Here is a 14930-nt window from a genome sequence, read left to right as displayed (position 1 = left end):
ACCGGGAATTTCAAAATTCCCCATCCTAAGGCCAGAAGGCCCGGAATAAGGGTGTGTGCGAAGAAAGAAAATTTGAAGTGCTTGTGCAAATGTGCCATAAACTCAAGTGGGGTTCCCAATCCCAGTGAGTTAAGGCACCCCAGGGTCACCACTCCTGGGGCACTTCACACTTCGGGCTTTCGATCTTCCCCGGCCCAATGGCGTCGATCCTGGGGGGCCATGCTTTCCACCAGATGACTATATTAGCCACCTGGCGTACTAACAAGCGCCTAAACCCCAGTGTGCATAATGTATCAATCTACTAGGGCGGCCAACATCCAAAGCCGCCTTTTCGAAAGATACTACACTTGATCTTAGCCAAAAGGCCGAGAAGCGATAACCAGAATTGGTTTCAAACTACGGAGCCACCCAAGGATCCTGAAAAGTCCATTTGTGGAGATGAGCTCCTGGACTCCCGTTAAGAAGACATGTTGTCAACCTCTAGATCCCTTACATGCCTGCACTTTTCGGCTTGCTGCTGCTGCAATCCACGCGTTTTAGATCTGCATAACTCCACCTCTTTAAACACAGCACCTTCACCCCCTGCTGTTCCCACCCGCCTCAACACCGTTGGAAGGGAGGAGAACCAATTAAGGCGGGGGGTGGGGTGGAACGAGCAGCTGTCTACCCTTAGCAGGAGGGCTCCTGATTACATACCTCTCCTGCTGCTGCTGCTGCTGGCTGTCCAGCAGCAGACTGAAGGTGGCTGCTGCTGTGCACAAGTATATAAAGGCTCAGAGCCTATTATGACACGCGCAGCCAGCGTTCCATTGCCACATTCCATCTACTGCAGGCAGGATACCTGGCTGGCTGAATGTCGCTGAGAAGCTCACAGAGACCGCCATAAGCAACAGTTTAACAGAATGCCACAGACTAATCAACCAAACTTTTTGGGTTGGGTTCTCTTTTATAGTCTGCAGGCATTAAATGAAAGAAGTCAGTGTTCCAGCAGAAGGAGACAACGTTTCAGAAAAGGCATTGTAGCAAACCAAAAAAGAAATTTTAAGCGCAGCAGAGTAACCAGCGCACATACCTGTTAGCTCAGGTGAGTTTAAAAGGCTGCTGTTGATAACAAGGGCATTTGCTAAATAGATGGTGTGTGTGCAACAATATACTGAAAGGTCAATTATATTGTGCAGCTTATCTCACCACCTGTAGTTATTTAGGTGAAAGCTCCAAAATGCTTGCCTAATATGTCTGTTTATCCAAAAGGAAGTAAAAAGGGAGAGCTAGAAAGATAGCATTGCATCACATTACATGGCAATGCAATGCACAGTTGCTGAAGTTGAACCAAAATGAGCTTGTAATCTGGCTTCTGCAACTTTGAACATGAAAAATCCAATGAGGAGAAGAAAAGCAAAGCCAAAGAGTCCATCCCAAAATCCGACAAACAAGCAAAATGAACAAAAAACATTGAATTCAATTCTTTCTGATTTTAGAAACTGCATTAAAGAAGGGGTGCACCGGTCCTGGAGATACTGCAATACCAGGTCAATGCGTGGAGTGGACAGAGCAAGCTCTTTTTCCATCTCCCTGTTCTAAAAATCCATTTAATATATGGTCCCCAGATAGGGGACGTATCAGATATTAAACTGATAAGAACAGATTTTTTTTTTTTTTTTTTTTTTTTTAAAACCTATTCAGGTTAAAATTAAAGTCCACTCCACAGTCCTCTTCTCCCCAAAGGGAGACAAGACGTGGACTCCAACTTAAATCATCATCAGGTTTTGGTACTTTTAATGTCAGAAAAAAAAATTACAAAAATACAACAATACTTACAAAGAAAGAAATGTTTCAGAACCTGAATGGATACCAAAAAAATAAAAATTAAATTATAACTGTATTAACAACAGTAATAACATCAAGTAAAATACTTGTAACCATTATCAAAAGCATGAACCCCAACCCAACTCAGAACCTTAAGGGACAAATCTTCAACCCTTGATGCTGAAAAAACTTGTTTCGATACACCATCTGGTATTCTATATTTCACACAAAAAACATTTTTATCTCTTATTAGTTCTTTCCTAACATTCTCTATAAGATAGTCCAAACGTTTCTCATCATACAACTTACGGTACAACCGGTTAAAATATTCTGCATTCTTTATAAACATAGGTTGTTGAAAAACAACTATATTTTCTTCCATTGCCACCTCCACTTCCTGTTCCTTTCTCTTTTCTTGCTTTTTAACCTTACCACGGCCAGTTCCCTGACTTACACCTCCCATTTCACTCTCTACCCTATCCCCCCAATCTACTCTTGTTTTCTCCATCTCCCTCTGCACTCCTACAGGTTTGCTTTCTTTTCCCTTTACCACCAACACCTTTTCTACACTTTCCTCCTTTCTCTCTACCAAAACCTTTTTAACCACTACCTCCTTCTCTTTATTTCTTTTCCTCTTTGGGCAATTCTTAAAAACATGCGTATCTTCCTGACACAAGTTGCACTTCCTCCGATCTTTACAATCCTTTGACTCATGATCACCTTTTTTGCAAAAACCACATACACCACCCGAACAATTTTCCTTTCCATGCCCGTATTGACGACAAACTCGACAAAAAGTGGGTATACCACTGAAAAAAATATCACCATTTATATTACCCAACTTAAACCTAGCTGGGGGAAGCAACACAGTCCCCTGCTCATCTTCTTTGAAACGGACCAAAAATTTCCACTTCGAAGTCCAAAAACCAAATTCATTATAAATCTTCCCTTTTGGTGTTACTGACAAACAAAAAAACTCCAAAAATGTAAGAACATCCTCTTCGTCCACCAATGGAGAGTACATTTTAACAATGATCCATTTATCTCTAACGGGGAAGTGTGGCATTACACTTATCCCCTCCATTCTTTTATCCTGGCTTGCAGTCATTTTCCTTAGATATCTTTCAAAAAAAACTTTGTCAACAAAAACTATATCATAAACACCCCTCCTGGGGTAGTCCATTATCGCCAACACTTCTTCTGTCTTCAAACCAAAAAGATCCACAAGAACTTGACTCATCACATACCTAAAATCCTTTTGATCTCGAAAGTTCTCCTGAACAACCAAACGAATAGAATTCTGCACCTTAGCGAATTCAGGCACATTATCTTCCTCTCCTTCATGTGATGCTGCAGACATCTTCTTCACAAACAGGTTCTCCTCTTCTCAATAGAAACCTTCAACACCGAAGTGCCAGGTAGATGATCGCCTCCCGTTGCCCGGGGACTAATCCGACTCCCTAATAGCAGCAGGGAGGTGAAGCCCTGCTGAAAAACAGAGCGATCCCCCCAGGCCAAGGAGCCGGGTACCCCGAGCACCTCTCAGCCAAGACCAAGGCAGCAGCCGCTAGATCACTGCACTTGATCTTAGCCAAAAGGCCGAGAAGCGATAACCAGAATTGGTTTCAAACTACGGAGCCACCCAAGGATCCTGAAAAGTCCATTTGTGGAGATGAGCTCCTGGACTCCCGTTAAGAAGACATGTTGTCAACCTCTAGATCCCTTACATGCCTGCACTTTTCGGCTTGCTGCTGCTGCAATCCACGCGTTTTAGATCTGCATAACTCCACCTCTTTAAACACAGCACCTTCACCCCCTGCTGTTCCCACCCGCCTCAACACCGTTGGAAGGGAGGAGAACCAATTAAGGCGGGGGGTGAGGTGGAACGAGCAGCTGTCTACCCTTAGCAGGAGGGTTCCTGATTACATACCTCTCCTGCTGCTGCTGCTGCTGGCTGTCCAGCAGCAGACTGAAGGTGGCTGCTGCTGTGCACAGGTATATAAAGGCTCAGAGCCTATTATGACACGCGCAGCCAGCGTTCCATTGCCACATTCCATCTACTGCAGGCAGGATACCTGGCTGGCTGAATGTCGCTGAGAAGCTCACAGAGACCGCCATAAGCAACAGTTTAACAGAATGCCACAGACTAATCAACCAAACTTTTTGGGTTGGGTTCTCTTTTATAGTCTGCAGGCATTAAATGAAAGAAGTCAGTGTTCCAGCAGAGGGAGACAACGTTTCAGAAAAGGCATTGTAGCAAACCAAAAAAGAAATTTTAAGCGCAGCAGAGTAACCAGCGCACATACCTGTTAGCTCAGGTGAGTTTAAAAGGCTGCTGTTGATAACAAGGGCATTTGCTAAATAGATGGTGTGTGTGCAACAATATACTGAAAGGTCAATTATATTGTGCAGCTTATCTCACCACCTGTAGTTATTTAGGTGAAAGCTCCAAAATGCTTGCCTAATATGTCTGTTTATCCAAAAGGAAGTAAAAAGGGAGAGCTAGAAAGATAGCATTGCATCACATTACATGGCAATGCAATGCACAGTTGCTGAAGTTGAACCAAAATGAGCTTGTAATCTGGCTTCTGCAACTTTGAACATGAAAAATCCAATGAGGAGAAGAAAAGCAAAGCCAAAGAGTCCATCCCAAAATCCGACAAACAAGCAAAATGAACAAAAAACATTGAATTCAATTCTTTCTGATTTTAGAAACTGCATTAAAGAAGGGGTGCACCGGTCCTGGAGATACTGCAATACCAGGTCAATGCGTGGAGTGGACAGAGCAAGCTCTTTTTCCATCTCCCTGTTCTAAAAATCCATTTAATATATGGTCCCCAGATAGGGGACGTATCAGATATTAAACTGATAAGAACAGATACTACACTTGATCTTAGCCAAAAGGCCGAGAAGCGATAACCAGAATTGGTTTCAAACTACGGAGCCACCCAAGGATCCTGAAAAGTCCATTTGTGGAGATGAGCTCCTGGACTCCCGTTAAGAAGACATGTTGTCAACCTCTAGATCCCTTACATGCCTGCACTTTTCGGCTTGCTGCTGCTGCAATCCACGCGTTTTAGATCTGCATAACTCCACCTCTTTAAACACAGCACCTTCACCCCTGCTGTTCCCACCCGCCTCAACACCGTTGGAAGGGAGGAGAACCAATTAAGGCGGGGGGTGGGGTGGAACGAGCAGCTGTCTACCCTTAGCAGGAGGGCTCCTGATTACATACCTCTCCTGCTGCTGCTGCTGCTGGCTGTCCAGCAGCAGACTGAAGGTGGCTGCTGCTGTGCACAGGTATATAAAGGCTCAGAGCCTATTATGACACGCGCAGCCAGCGTTCCATTGCCACATTCCATCTACTGCAGGCAGGATACCTGGCTGGCTGAATGTCGCTGAGAAGCTCACAGAGACCGCCATAAGCAACAGTTTAACAGAATGCCACAGACTAATCAACCAAACTTTTTGGGTTGGGTTCTCTTTTATAGTCTGCAGGCATTAAATGAAAGAAGTCAGTGTTCCAGCAGAGGGAGACAACGTTTCAGAAAAGGCATTGTAGCAAACCAAAAAAGAAATTTTAAGCGCAGCAGAGTAACCAGCGCACATACCTGTTAGCTCAGGTGAGTTTAAAAGGCTGCTGTTGATAACAAGGGCATTTGCTAAATAGATGGTGTGTGTGCAACAATATACTGAAAGGTCAATTATATTGTGCAGCTTATCTCACCACCTGTAGTTATTTAGGTGAAAGCTCCAAAATGCTTGCCTAATATGTCTGTTTATCCAAAAGGAAGTAAAAAGGGAGAGCTAGAAAGATAGCATTGCATCACATTACATGGCAATGCAATGCACAGTTGCTGAAGTTGAACCAAAATGAGCTTGTAATCTGGCTTCTGCAACTTTGAACATGAAAAATCCAATGAGGAGAAGAAAAGCAAAGCCAAAGAGTCCATCCCAAAATCCGACAAACAAGCAAAATGAACAAAAAACATTGAATTCAATTCTTTCTGATTTTAGAAACTGCATTAAAGAAGGGGTGCACCGGTCCTGGAGATACTGCAATACCAGGTCAATGCGTGGAGTGGACAGAGCAAGCTCTTTTTCCATCTCCCTGTTCTAAAAATCCATTTAATATATGGTCCCCAGATAGGGGACGTATCAGATATTAAACTGATAAGAACAGATACTACACTTGATCTTAGCCAAAAGGCCGAGAAGCGATAACCAGAATTGGTTTCAAACTACGGAGCCACCCAAGGATCCTGAAAAGTTCATTTGTGGAGATGAGCTCCTGGACTCCCGTTAAGAAGACATGTTGTCAACCTCTAGATCCCTTACATGCCTGCACTTTTCGGCTTGCTGCTGCTGCAATCCACGCGTTTTAGATCTGCATAACTCCACCTCTTTAAACACAGCACCTTCACCCCTGCTGTTCCCACCCGCCTCAACACCGTTGGAAGGGAGGAGAACCAATTAAGGCGGGGGGTGGGGTGGAACGAGCAGCTGTCTACCCTTAGCAGGAGGGCTCCTGATTACATACCTCTCCTGCTGCTGCTGCTGCTGGCTGTCCAGCAGCAGACTGAAGGTGGCTGCTGCTGTGCACAGGTATATAAAGGCTCAGAGCCTATTATGACACGCGCAGCCAGCGTTCCATTGCCACATTCCATCTACTGCAGGCAGGATACCTGGCTGGCTGAATGTCGCTGAGAAGCTCACAGAGACCGCCATAAGCAACAGTTTAACAGAATGCCACAGACTAATCAACCAAACTTTTTGGGTTGGGTTCTCTTTTATAGTCTGCAGGCATTAAATGAAAGAAGTCAGTGTTCCAGCAGAGGGAGACAACGTTTCAGAAAAGGCATTGTAGCAAACCAAAAAAGAAATTTTAAGCGCAGCAGAGTAACCAGCGCACATACCTGTTAGCTCAGGTGAGTTTAAAAGGCTGCTGTTGATAACAAGGGCATTTGCTAAATAGATGGTGTGTGTGCAACAATATACTGAAAGGTCAATTATATTGTGCAGCTTATCTCACCACCTGTAGTTATTTAGGTGAAAGCTCCAAAATGCTTGCCTAATATGTCTGTTTATCCAAAAGGAAGTAAAAAGGGAGAGCTAGAAAGATAGCATTGCATCACATTACATGGCAATGCAATGCACAGTTGCTGAAGTTGAACCAAAATGAGCTTGTAATCTGGCTTCTGCAACTTTGAACATGAAAAATCCAATGAGGAGAAGAAAAGCAAAGCCAAAGAGTCCATCCCAAAATCCGACAAACAAGCAAAATGAACAAAAAACATTGAATTCAATTCTTTCTGATTTTAGAAACTGCATTAAAGAAGGGGTGCACCGGTCCTGGAGATACTGCAATACCAGGTCAATGCGTGGAGTGGACAGAGCAAGCTCTTTTTCCATCTCCCTGTTCTAAAAATCCATTTAATATATGGTCCCCAGATAGGGGACGTATCAGATATTAAACTGATAAGAACAGATACTACACTTGATCTTAGCCAAAAGGCCGAGAAGCGATAACCAGAATTGGTTTCAAACTACGGAGCCACCCAAGGATCCTGAAAAGTCCATTTGTGGAGATGAGCTCCTGGACTCCCGTTAAGAAGACATGTTGTCAACCTCTAGATCCCTTACATGCCTGCACTTTTCGGCTTGCTGCTGCTGCAATCCACGCGTTTTAGATCTGCATAACTCCACCTCTTTAAACACAGCACCTTCACCCCCTGCTGTTCCCACCCGCCTCAACACCGTTGGAAGGGATGAGAACCAATTAAGGCGGGGGGTGGGGTGGAACGAGCAGCTGTCTACCCTTAGCAGGAGGGCTCCTGATTACATACCTCTCCTGCTGCTGCTGCTGCTGGCTGTCCAGCAGCAGACTGAAGATGGCTGCTGCTGTGCACAGGTATATAAAGGCTCAGAGCCTATTATGACACGCGCAGCCAGCGTTCCATTGCCACATTCCATCTACTGCAGGCAGGATACCTGGCTGGCTGAATGTCGCTGAGAAGCTCACAGAGACCGCCATAAGCAACAGTTTAACAGAATGCCACAGACTAATCAACCAAACTTTTTGGGTTGGGTTCTCTTTTATAGTCTGCAGGCATTAAATGAAAGAAGTCAGTGTTCCAGCAGAGGGAGACAACGTTTCAGAAAAGGCATTGTAGCAAACCAAAAAAGAAATTTTAAGCGCAGCAGAGTAACCAGCGCACATACCTGTTAGCTCAGGTGAGTTTAAAAGGCTGCTGTTGATAACAAGGGCATTTGCTAAATAGATGGTGTGTGTGCAACAATATACTGAAAGGTCAATTATATTGTGCAGCTTATCTCACCACCTGTAGTTATTTAGGTGAAAGCTCCAAAATGCTTGCCTAATATGTCTGTTTATCCAAAAGGAAGTAAAAAGGGAGAGCTAGAAAGATAGCATTGCATCACATTACATGGCAATGCAATGCACAGTTGCTGAAGTTGAACCAAAATGAGCTTGTAATCTGGCTTCTGCAACTTTGAACATGAAAAATCCAATGAGGAGAAGAAAAGCAAAGCCAAAGAGTCCATCCCAAAATCCGACAAACAAGCAAAATGAACAAAAAACATTGAATTCAATTCTTTCTGATTTTAGAAACTGCATTAAAGAAGGGGTGCACCGGTCCTGGAGATACTGCAATACCAGGTCAATGCGTGGAGTGGACAGAGCAAGCTCTTTTTCCATCTCCCTGTTCTAAAAATCCATTTAATATATGGTCCCCAGATAGGGGACGTATCAGATATTAAACTGATAAGAACAGATACTACACTTGATCTTAGCCAAAAGGCCGAGAAGCGATAACCAGAATTGGTTTCAAACTACGGAGCCACCCAAGGATCCTGAAAAGTTCATTTGTGGAGATGAGCTCCTGGACTCCCGTTAAGAAGACATGTTGTCAACCTCTAGATCCCTTACATGCCTGCACTTTTCGGCTTGCTGCTGCTGCAATCCACGCGTTTTAGATCTGCATAACTCCACCTCTTTAAACACAGCACCTTCACCCCTGCTGTTCCCACCCGCCTCAACACCGTTGGAAGGGAGGAGAACCAATTAAGGCGGGGGGTGGGGTGGAACGAGCAGCTGTCTACCCTTAGCAGGAGGGCTCCTGATTACATACCTCTCCTGCTGCTGCTGCTGCTGGCTGTCCAGCAGCAGACTGAAGGTGGCTGCTGCTGTGCACAGGTATATAAAGGCTCAGAGCCTATTATGACACGCGCAGCCAGCGTTCCATTGCCACATTCCATCTACTGCAGGCAGGATACCTGGCTGGCTGAATGTCGCTGAGAAGCTCACAGAGACCGCCATAAGCAACAGTTTAACAGAATGCCACAGACTAATCAACCAAACTTTTTGGGTTGGGTTCTCTTTTATAGTCTGCAGGCATTAAATGAAAGAAGTCAGTGTTCCAGCAGAGGGAGACAACGTTTCAGAAAAGGCATTGTAGCAAACCAAAAAAGAAATTTTAAGCGCAGCAGAGTAACCAGCGCACATACCTGTTAGCTCAGGTGAGTTTAAAAGGCTGCTGTTGATAACAAGGGCATTTGCTAAATAGATGGTGTGTGTGCAACAATATACTGAAAGGTCAATTATATTGTGCAGCTTATCTCACCACCTGTAGTTATTTAGGTGAAAGCTCCAAAATGCTTGCCTAATATGTCTGTTTATCCAAAAGGAAGTAAAAAGGGAGAGCTAGAAAGATAGCATTGCATCACATTACATGGCAATGCAATGCACAGTTGCTGAAGTTGAACCAAAATGAGCTTGTAATCTGGCTTCTGCAACTTTGAACATGAAAAATCCAATGAGGAGAAGAAAAGCAAAGCCAAAGAGTCCATCCCAAAATCCGACAAACAAGCAAAATGAACAAAAAACATTGAATTCAATTCTTTCTGATTTTAGAAACTGCATTAAAGAAGGGGTGCACCGGTCCTGGAGATACTGCAATACCAGGTCAATGCGTGGAGTGGACAGAGCAAGCTCTTTTTCCATCTCCCTGTTCTAAAAATCCATTTAATATATGGTCCCCAGATAGGGGACGTATCAGATATTAAACTGATAAGAACAGATACTACACTTGATCTTAGCCAAAAGGCCGAGAAGCGATAACCAGAATTGGTTTCAAACTACGGAGCCACCCAAGGATCCTGAAAAGTCCATTTGTGGAGATGAGCTCCTGGACTCCCGTTAAGAAGACATGTTGTCAACCTCTAGATCCCTTACATGCCTGCACTTTTCGGCTTGCTGCTGCTGCAATCCACGCGTTTTAGATCTGCATAACTCCACCTCTTTAAACACAGCACCTTCACCCCCTGCTGTTCCCACCCGCCTCAACACCGTTGGAAGGGATGAGAACCAATTAAGGCGGGGGGTGGGGTGGAACGAGCAGCTGTCTACCCTTAGCAGGAGGGCTCCTGATTACATACCTCTCCTGCTGCTGCTGCTGCTGGCTGTCCAGCAGCAGACTGAAGATGGCTGCTGCTGTGCACAGGTATATAAAGGCTCAGAGCCTATTATGACACGCGCAGCCAGCGTTCCATTGCCACATTCCATCTACTGCAGGCAGGATACCTGGCTGGCTGAATGTCGCTGAGAAGCTCACAGAGACCGCCATAAGCAACAGTTTAACAGAATGCCACAGACTAATCAACCAAACTTTTTGGGTTGGGTTCTCTTTTATAGTCTGCAGGCATTAAATGAAAGAAGTCAGTGTTCCAGCAGAGGGAGACAACGTTTCAGAAAAGGCATTGTAGCAAACCAAAAAAGAAATTTTAAGCGCAGCAGAGTAACCAGCGCACATACCTGTTAGCTCAGGTGAGTTTAAAAGGCTGCTGTTGATAACAAGGGCATTTGCTAAATAGATGGTGTGTGTGCAACAATATACTGAAAGGTCAATTATATTGTGCAGCTTATCTCACCACCTGTAGTTATTTAGGTGAAAGCTCCAAAATGCTTGCCTAATATGTCTGTTTATCCAAAAGGAAGTAAAAAGGGAGAGCTAGAAAGATAGCATTGCATCACATTACATGGCAATGCAATGCACAGTTGCTGAAGTTGAACCAAAATGAGCTTGTAATCTGGCTTCTGCAACTTTGAACATGAAAAATCCAATGAGGAGAAGAAAAGCAAAGCCAAAGAGTCCATCCCAAAATCCGACAAACAAGCAAAATGAACAAAAAACATTGAATTCAATTCTTTCTGATTTTAGAAACTGCATTAAAGAAGGGGTGCACCGGTCCTGGAGATACTGCAATACCAGGTCAATGCGTGGAGTGGACAGAGCAAGCTCTTTTTCCATCTCCCTGTTCTAAAAATCCATTTAATATATGGTCCCCAGATAGGGGACGTATCAGATATTAAACTGATAAGAACAGATACTACACTTGATCTTAGCCAAAAGGCCGAGAAGCGATAACCAGAATTGGTTTCAAACTACGGAGCCACCCAAGGATCCTGAAAAGTCCATTTGTGGAGATGAGCTCCTGGACTCCCGTTAAGAAGACATGTTGTCAACCTCTAGATCCCTTACATGCCTGCACTTTTCGGCTTGCTGCTGCTGCAATCCACGCGTTTTAGATCTGCATAACTCCACCTCTTTAAACACAGCACCTTCACCCCCTGCTGTTCCCACCCGCCTCAACACCGTTGGAAGGGATGAGAACCAATTAAGGCGGGGGGTGGGGTGGAACGAGCAGCTGTCTACCCTTAGCAGGAGGGCTCCTGATTACATACCTCTCCTGCTGCTGCTGCTGCTGGCTGTCCAGCAGCAGACTGAAGATGGCTGCTGCTGTGCACAGGTATATAAAGGCTCAGAGCCTATTATGACACGCGCAGCCAGCGTTCCATTGCCACATTCCATCTACTGCAGGCAGGATACCTGGCTGGCTGAATGTCGCTGAGAAGCTCACAGAGACCGCCATAAGCAACAGTTTAACAGAATGCCACAGACTAATCAACCAAACTTTTTGGGTTGGGTTCTCTTTTATAGTCTGCAGGCATTAAATGAAAGAAGTCAGTGTTCCAGCAGAGGGAGACAACGTTTCAGAAAAGGCATTGTAGCAAACCAAAAAAGAAATTTTAAGCGCAGCAGAGTAACCAGCGCACATACCTGTTAGCTCAGGTGAGTTTAAAAGGCTGCTGTTGATAACAAGGGCATTTGCTAAATAGATGGTGTGTGTGCAACAATATACTGAAAGGTCAATTATATTGTGCAGCTTATCTCACCACCTGTAGTTATTTAGGTGAAAGCTCCAAAATGCTTGCCTAATATGTCTGTTTATCCAAGAGGAAGTAAAAAGGGAGAGCTAGAAAGATAGCATTGCATCACATTACATGGCAATGCAATGCACAGTTGCTGAAGTTGAACCAAAATGAGCTTGTAATCTGGCTTCTGCAACTTTGAACATGAAAAATCCAATGAGGAGAAGAAAAGCAAAGCCAAAGAGTCCATCCCAAAATCCGACAAACAAGCAAAATGAACAAAAAACATTGAATTCAATTCTTTCTGATTTTAGAAACTGCATTAAAGAAGGGGTGCACCGGTCCTGGAGATACTGCAATACCAGGTCAATGCGTGGAGTGTACAGAGCAAGCTCTTTTTCCATCTCCCTGTTCTAAAAATCCATTTAATATATGGTCCCCAGATAGGGGACGTATCAGATATTAAACTGATAAGAACAGATACTACACTTGATCTTAGCCAAAAGGCCGAGAAGCGATAACCAGAATTGGTTTCAAACTACGGAGCCACCCAAGGATCCTGAAAAGTCCATTTGTGGAGATGAGCTCCTGGACTCCCGTTAAGAAGACATGTTGTCAACCTCTAGATCCCTTACATGCCTGCACTTTTCGGCTTGCTGCTGCTGCAATCCACGCATTTTAGATCTGCATAACTCCACCTCTTTAAACACAGCACCTTCACCCCCTGCTGTTCCCACCCGCCTCAACACCGTTGGAAGGGAGGAGAACCAATTAAGGCGGGGGGTGGGGTGGAACGAGCAGCTGTCTACCCTTAGCAGGAGGGCTCCTGATTACATACCTCTCCTGCTGCTGCTGCTGCTGGCTGTCCAGCAGCAGACTGAAGGTGGCTGCTGCTGTGCACAGGTATATAAAGGCTCAGAGCCTATTATGACACGCGCAGCCAGCGTTCCATTGCCACATTCCATCTACTGCAGGCAGGATACCTGGCTGGCTGAATGTCGCTGAGAAGCTCACAGAGACCGCCATAAGCAACAGTTTAACAGAATGCCACAGACTAATCAACCAAACTTTTTGGGTTGGGTTCTCTTTTATAGTCTGCAGGCATTAAATGAAAGAAGTCAGTGTTCCAGCAGAGGGAGACAACGTTTCAGAAAAGGCATTGTAGCAAACCAAAAAAGAAATTTTAAGCGCAGCAGAGTAACCAGCGCACATACCTGTTAGCTCAGGTGAGTTTAAAAGGCTGCTGTTGATAACAAGGGCATTTGCTAAATAGATGGTGTGTGTGCAACAATATACTGAAAGGTCAATTATATTGTGCAGCTTATCTCACCACCTGTAGTTATTTAGGTGAAAGCTCCAAAATGCTTGCCTAATATGTCTGTTTATCCAAAAGGAAGTAAAAAGGGAGAGCTAGAAAGATAGCATTGCATCACATTACATGGCAATGCAATGCACAGTTGCTGAAGTTGAACCAAAATGAGCTTGTAATCTGGCTTCTGCAACTTTGAACATGAAAAATCCAATGAGGAGAAGAAAAGCAAAGCCAAAGAGTCCATCCCAAAATCCGACAAACAAGCAAAATGAACAAAAAACATTGAATTCAATTCTTTCTGATTTTAGAAACTGCATTAAAGAAGGGGTGCACCGGTCCTGGAGATACTGCAATACCAGGTCAATGCGTGGAGTGGACAGAGCAAGCTCTTTTTCCATCTCCCTGTTCTAAAAATCCATTTAATATATGGTCCCCAGATAGGGGACGTATCAGATATTAAACTGATAAGAACAGATACTACACTTGATCTTAGCCAAAAGGCCGAGAAGCGATAACCAGAATTGGTTTCAAACTACGGAGCCACCCAAGGATCCTGAAAAGTCCATTTGTGGAGATGAGCTCCTGGACTCCCGTTAAGAAGACATGTTGTCAACCTCTAGATCCCTTACATGCCTGCACTTTTCGGCTTGCTGCTGCTGCAATCCACGCGTTTTAGATCTGCATAACTCCACCTCTTTAAACACAGCACCTTCACCCCCTGCTGTTCCCACCCGCCTCAACACCGTTGGAAGGGAGGAGAACCAATTAAGGCGGGGGGTGGGGTGGAACGAGCAGCTGTCTACCCTTAGCAGGAGGGCTCCTGATTACATACCTCTCCTGCTGCTGCTGCTGCTGGCTGTCCAGCAGCAGACTGAAGGTGGCTTCTGCTGTGCACAGGTATATAAAGGCTCAGAGCCTATTATGACACGCGCAGCCAGCGTTCCATTGCCACATTCCATCTACTGCAGGCAGGATACCTGGCTGGCTGAATGTCGCTGAGAAGCTCACAGAGACCGCCATAAGCAACAGTTTAACAGAATGCCACAGACTAATCAACCAAACTTTTTGGGTTGGGTTCTCTTTTATAGTCTGCAGGCATTAAATGAAAGAAGTCAGTGTTCCAGCAGAGGGAGACAACGTTTCAGAAAAGGCATTGTAGCAAACCAAAAAAGAAATTTTAAGCGCAGCAGAGTAACCAGCGCACATACCTGTTAGCTCAGGTGAGTTTAAAAGGCTGCTGTTGATAACAAGGGCATTTGCTAAATAGATGGTGTGTGTGCAACAATATACTGAAAGGTCAATTATATTGTGCAGCTTATCTCACCACCTGTAGTTATTTAGGTGAAAGCTCCAAAATGCTTGCCTAATATGTCTGTTTATCCAAAAGGAAGTAAAAAGGGAGAGCTAGAAAGATAGCATTGCATCACATTACATGGCAATGCAATGCACAGTTGCTGAAGTTGAACCAAAATGAGCTTGTAATCTGGCTTCTGCAACTTTGAACATGAAAAATCCAATGAGGAGAAGAAAAGCAAAGCCAAAGAGTCCATCCCAAAATCCGACAAACAAGCAAAATGAACA

General features: G+C 44.5%; 9 non-coding genes and 1 pseudogene across 9 annotated transcripts; all 10 read right to left on the bottom strand.

Moving 5' to 3' along the window:
• Positions 1-285: 285 nt before the first annotated feature.
• LOC141245475 (U2 spliceosomal RNA) lies at positions 286-377 on the bottom strand (annotated as a pseudogene).
• A 1115-nt stretch (positions 378-1492) lies between these two features.
• On the bottom strand, positions 1493-1679 carry LOC141245458 (U2 spliceosomal RNA). The gene has a single exon (XR_012309280.1). It is a non-coding gene; the product is annotated as a U2 spliceosomal RNA (small nuclear RNA).
• Positions 1680-4532: 2853 nt separating this feature from the next.
• On the bottom strand, positions 4533-4723 carry LOC141245495 (U2 spliceosomal RNA). Its single transcript, XR_012309308.1, has one exon. It is a non-coding gene; the product is annotated as a U2 spliceosomal RNA (small nuclear RNA).
• Positions 4724-5837: 1114 nt separating this feature from the next.
• LOC141245494 (U2 spliceosomal RNA) lies at positions 5838-6028 on the bottom strand. Its single transcript, XR_012309307.1, has one exon. It is a non-coding gene; the product is annotated as a U2 spliceosomal RNA (small nuclear RNA).
• Positions 6029-7142: 1114 nt separating this feature from the next.
• On the bottom strand, positions 7143-7333 carry LOC141245493 (U2 spliceosomal RNA). The gene has a single exon (XR_012309306.1). It is a non-coding gene; the product is annotated as a U2 spliceosomal RNA (small nuclear RNA).
• Positions 7334-8448: 1115 nt separating this feature from the next.
• On the bottom strand, positions 8449-8639 carry LOC141245492 (U2 spliceosomal RNA). Its single transcript, XR_012309305.1, has one exon. It is a non-coding gene; the product is annotated as a U2 spliceosomal RNA (small nuclear RNA).
• Positions 8640-9753: 1114 nt separating this feature from the next.
• On the bottom strand, positions 9754-9944 carry LOC141245490 (U2 spliceosomal RNA). The gene has a single exon (XR_012309303.1). It is a non-coding gene; the product is annotated as a U2 spliceosomal RNA (small nuclear RNA).
• Positions 9945-11059: 1115 nt separating this feature from the next.
• On the bottom strand, positions 11060-11250 carry LOC141245489 (U2 spliceosomal RNA). The gene has a single exon (XR_012309302.1). It is a non-coding gene; the product is annotated as a U2 spliceosomal RNA (small nuclear RNA).
• Positions 11251-12365: 1115 nt separating this feature from the next.
• LOC141245437 (U2 spliceosomal RNA) lies at positions 12366-12556 on the bottom strand. The gene has a single exon (XR_012309262.1). It is a non-coding gene; the product is annotated as a U2 spliceosomal RNA (small nuclear RNA).
• Positions 12557-13671: 1115 nt separating this feature from the next.
• Positions 13672-13862, bottom strand: LOC141245488 (U2 spliceosomal RNA). The gene has a single exon (XR_012309301.1). It is a non-coding gene; the product is annotated as a U2 spliceosomal RNA (small nuclear RNA).
• Between the last annotated feature and the right edge of the window lie 1068 nt (positions 13863-14930).

This window comes from Phyllobates terribilis, unplaced genomic scaffold, assembly GCF_046119375.1.
Source record: "Phyllobates terribilis strain yellow unplaced genomic scaffold, ASM4611937v1 Scaffold_1861__1_contigs__length_200102, whole genome shotgun sequence".
Taxonomy (NCBI): Eukaryota; Metazoa; Chordata; class Amphibia; order Anura; family Dendrobatidae; genus Phyllobates; species Phyllobates terribilis.
This window is presented reverse-complemented; position numbering and strand designations above follow the sequence as displayed.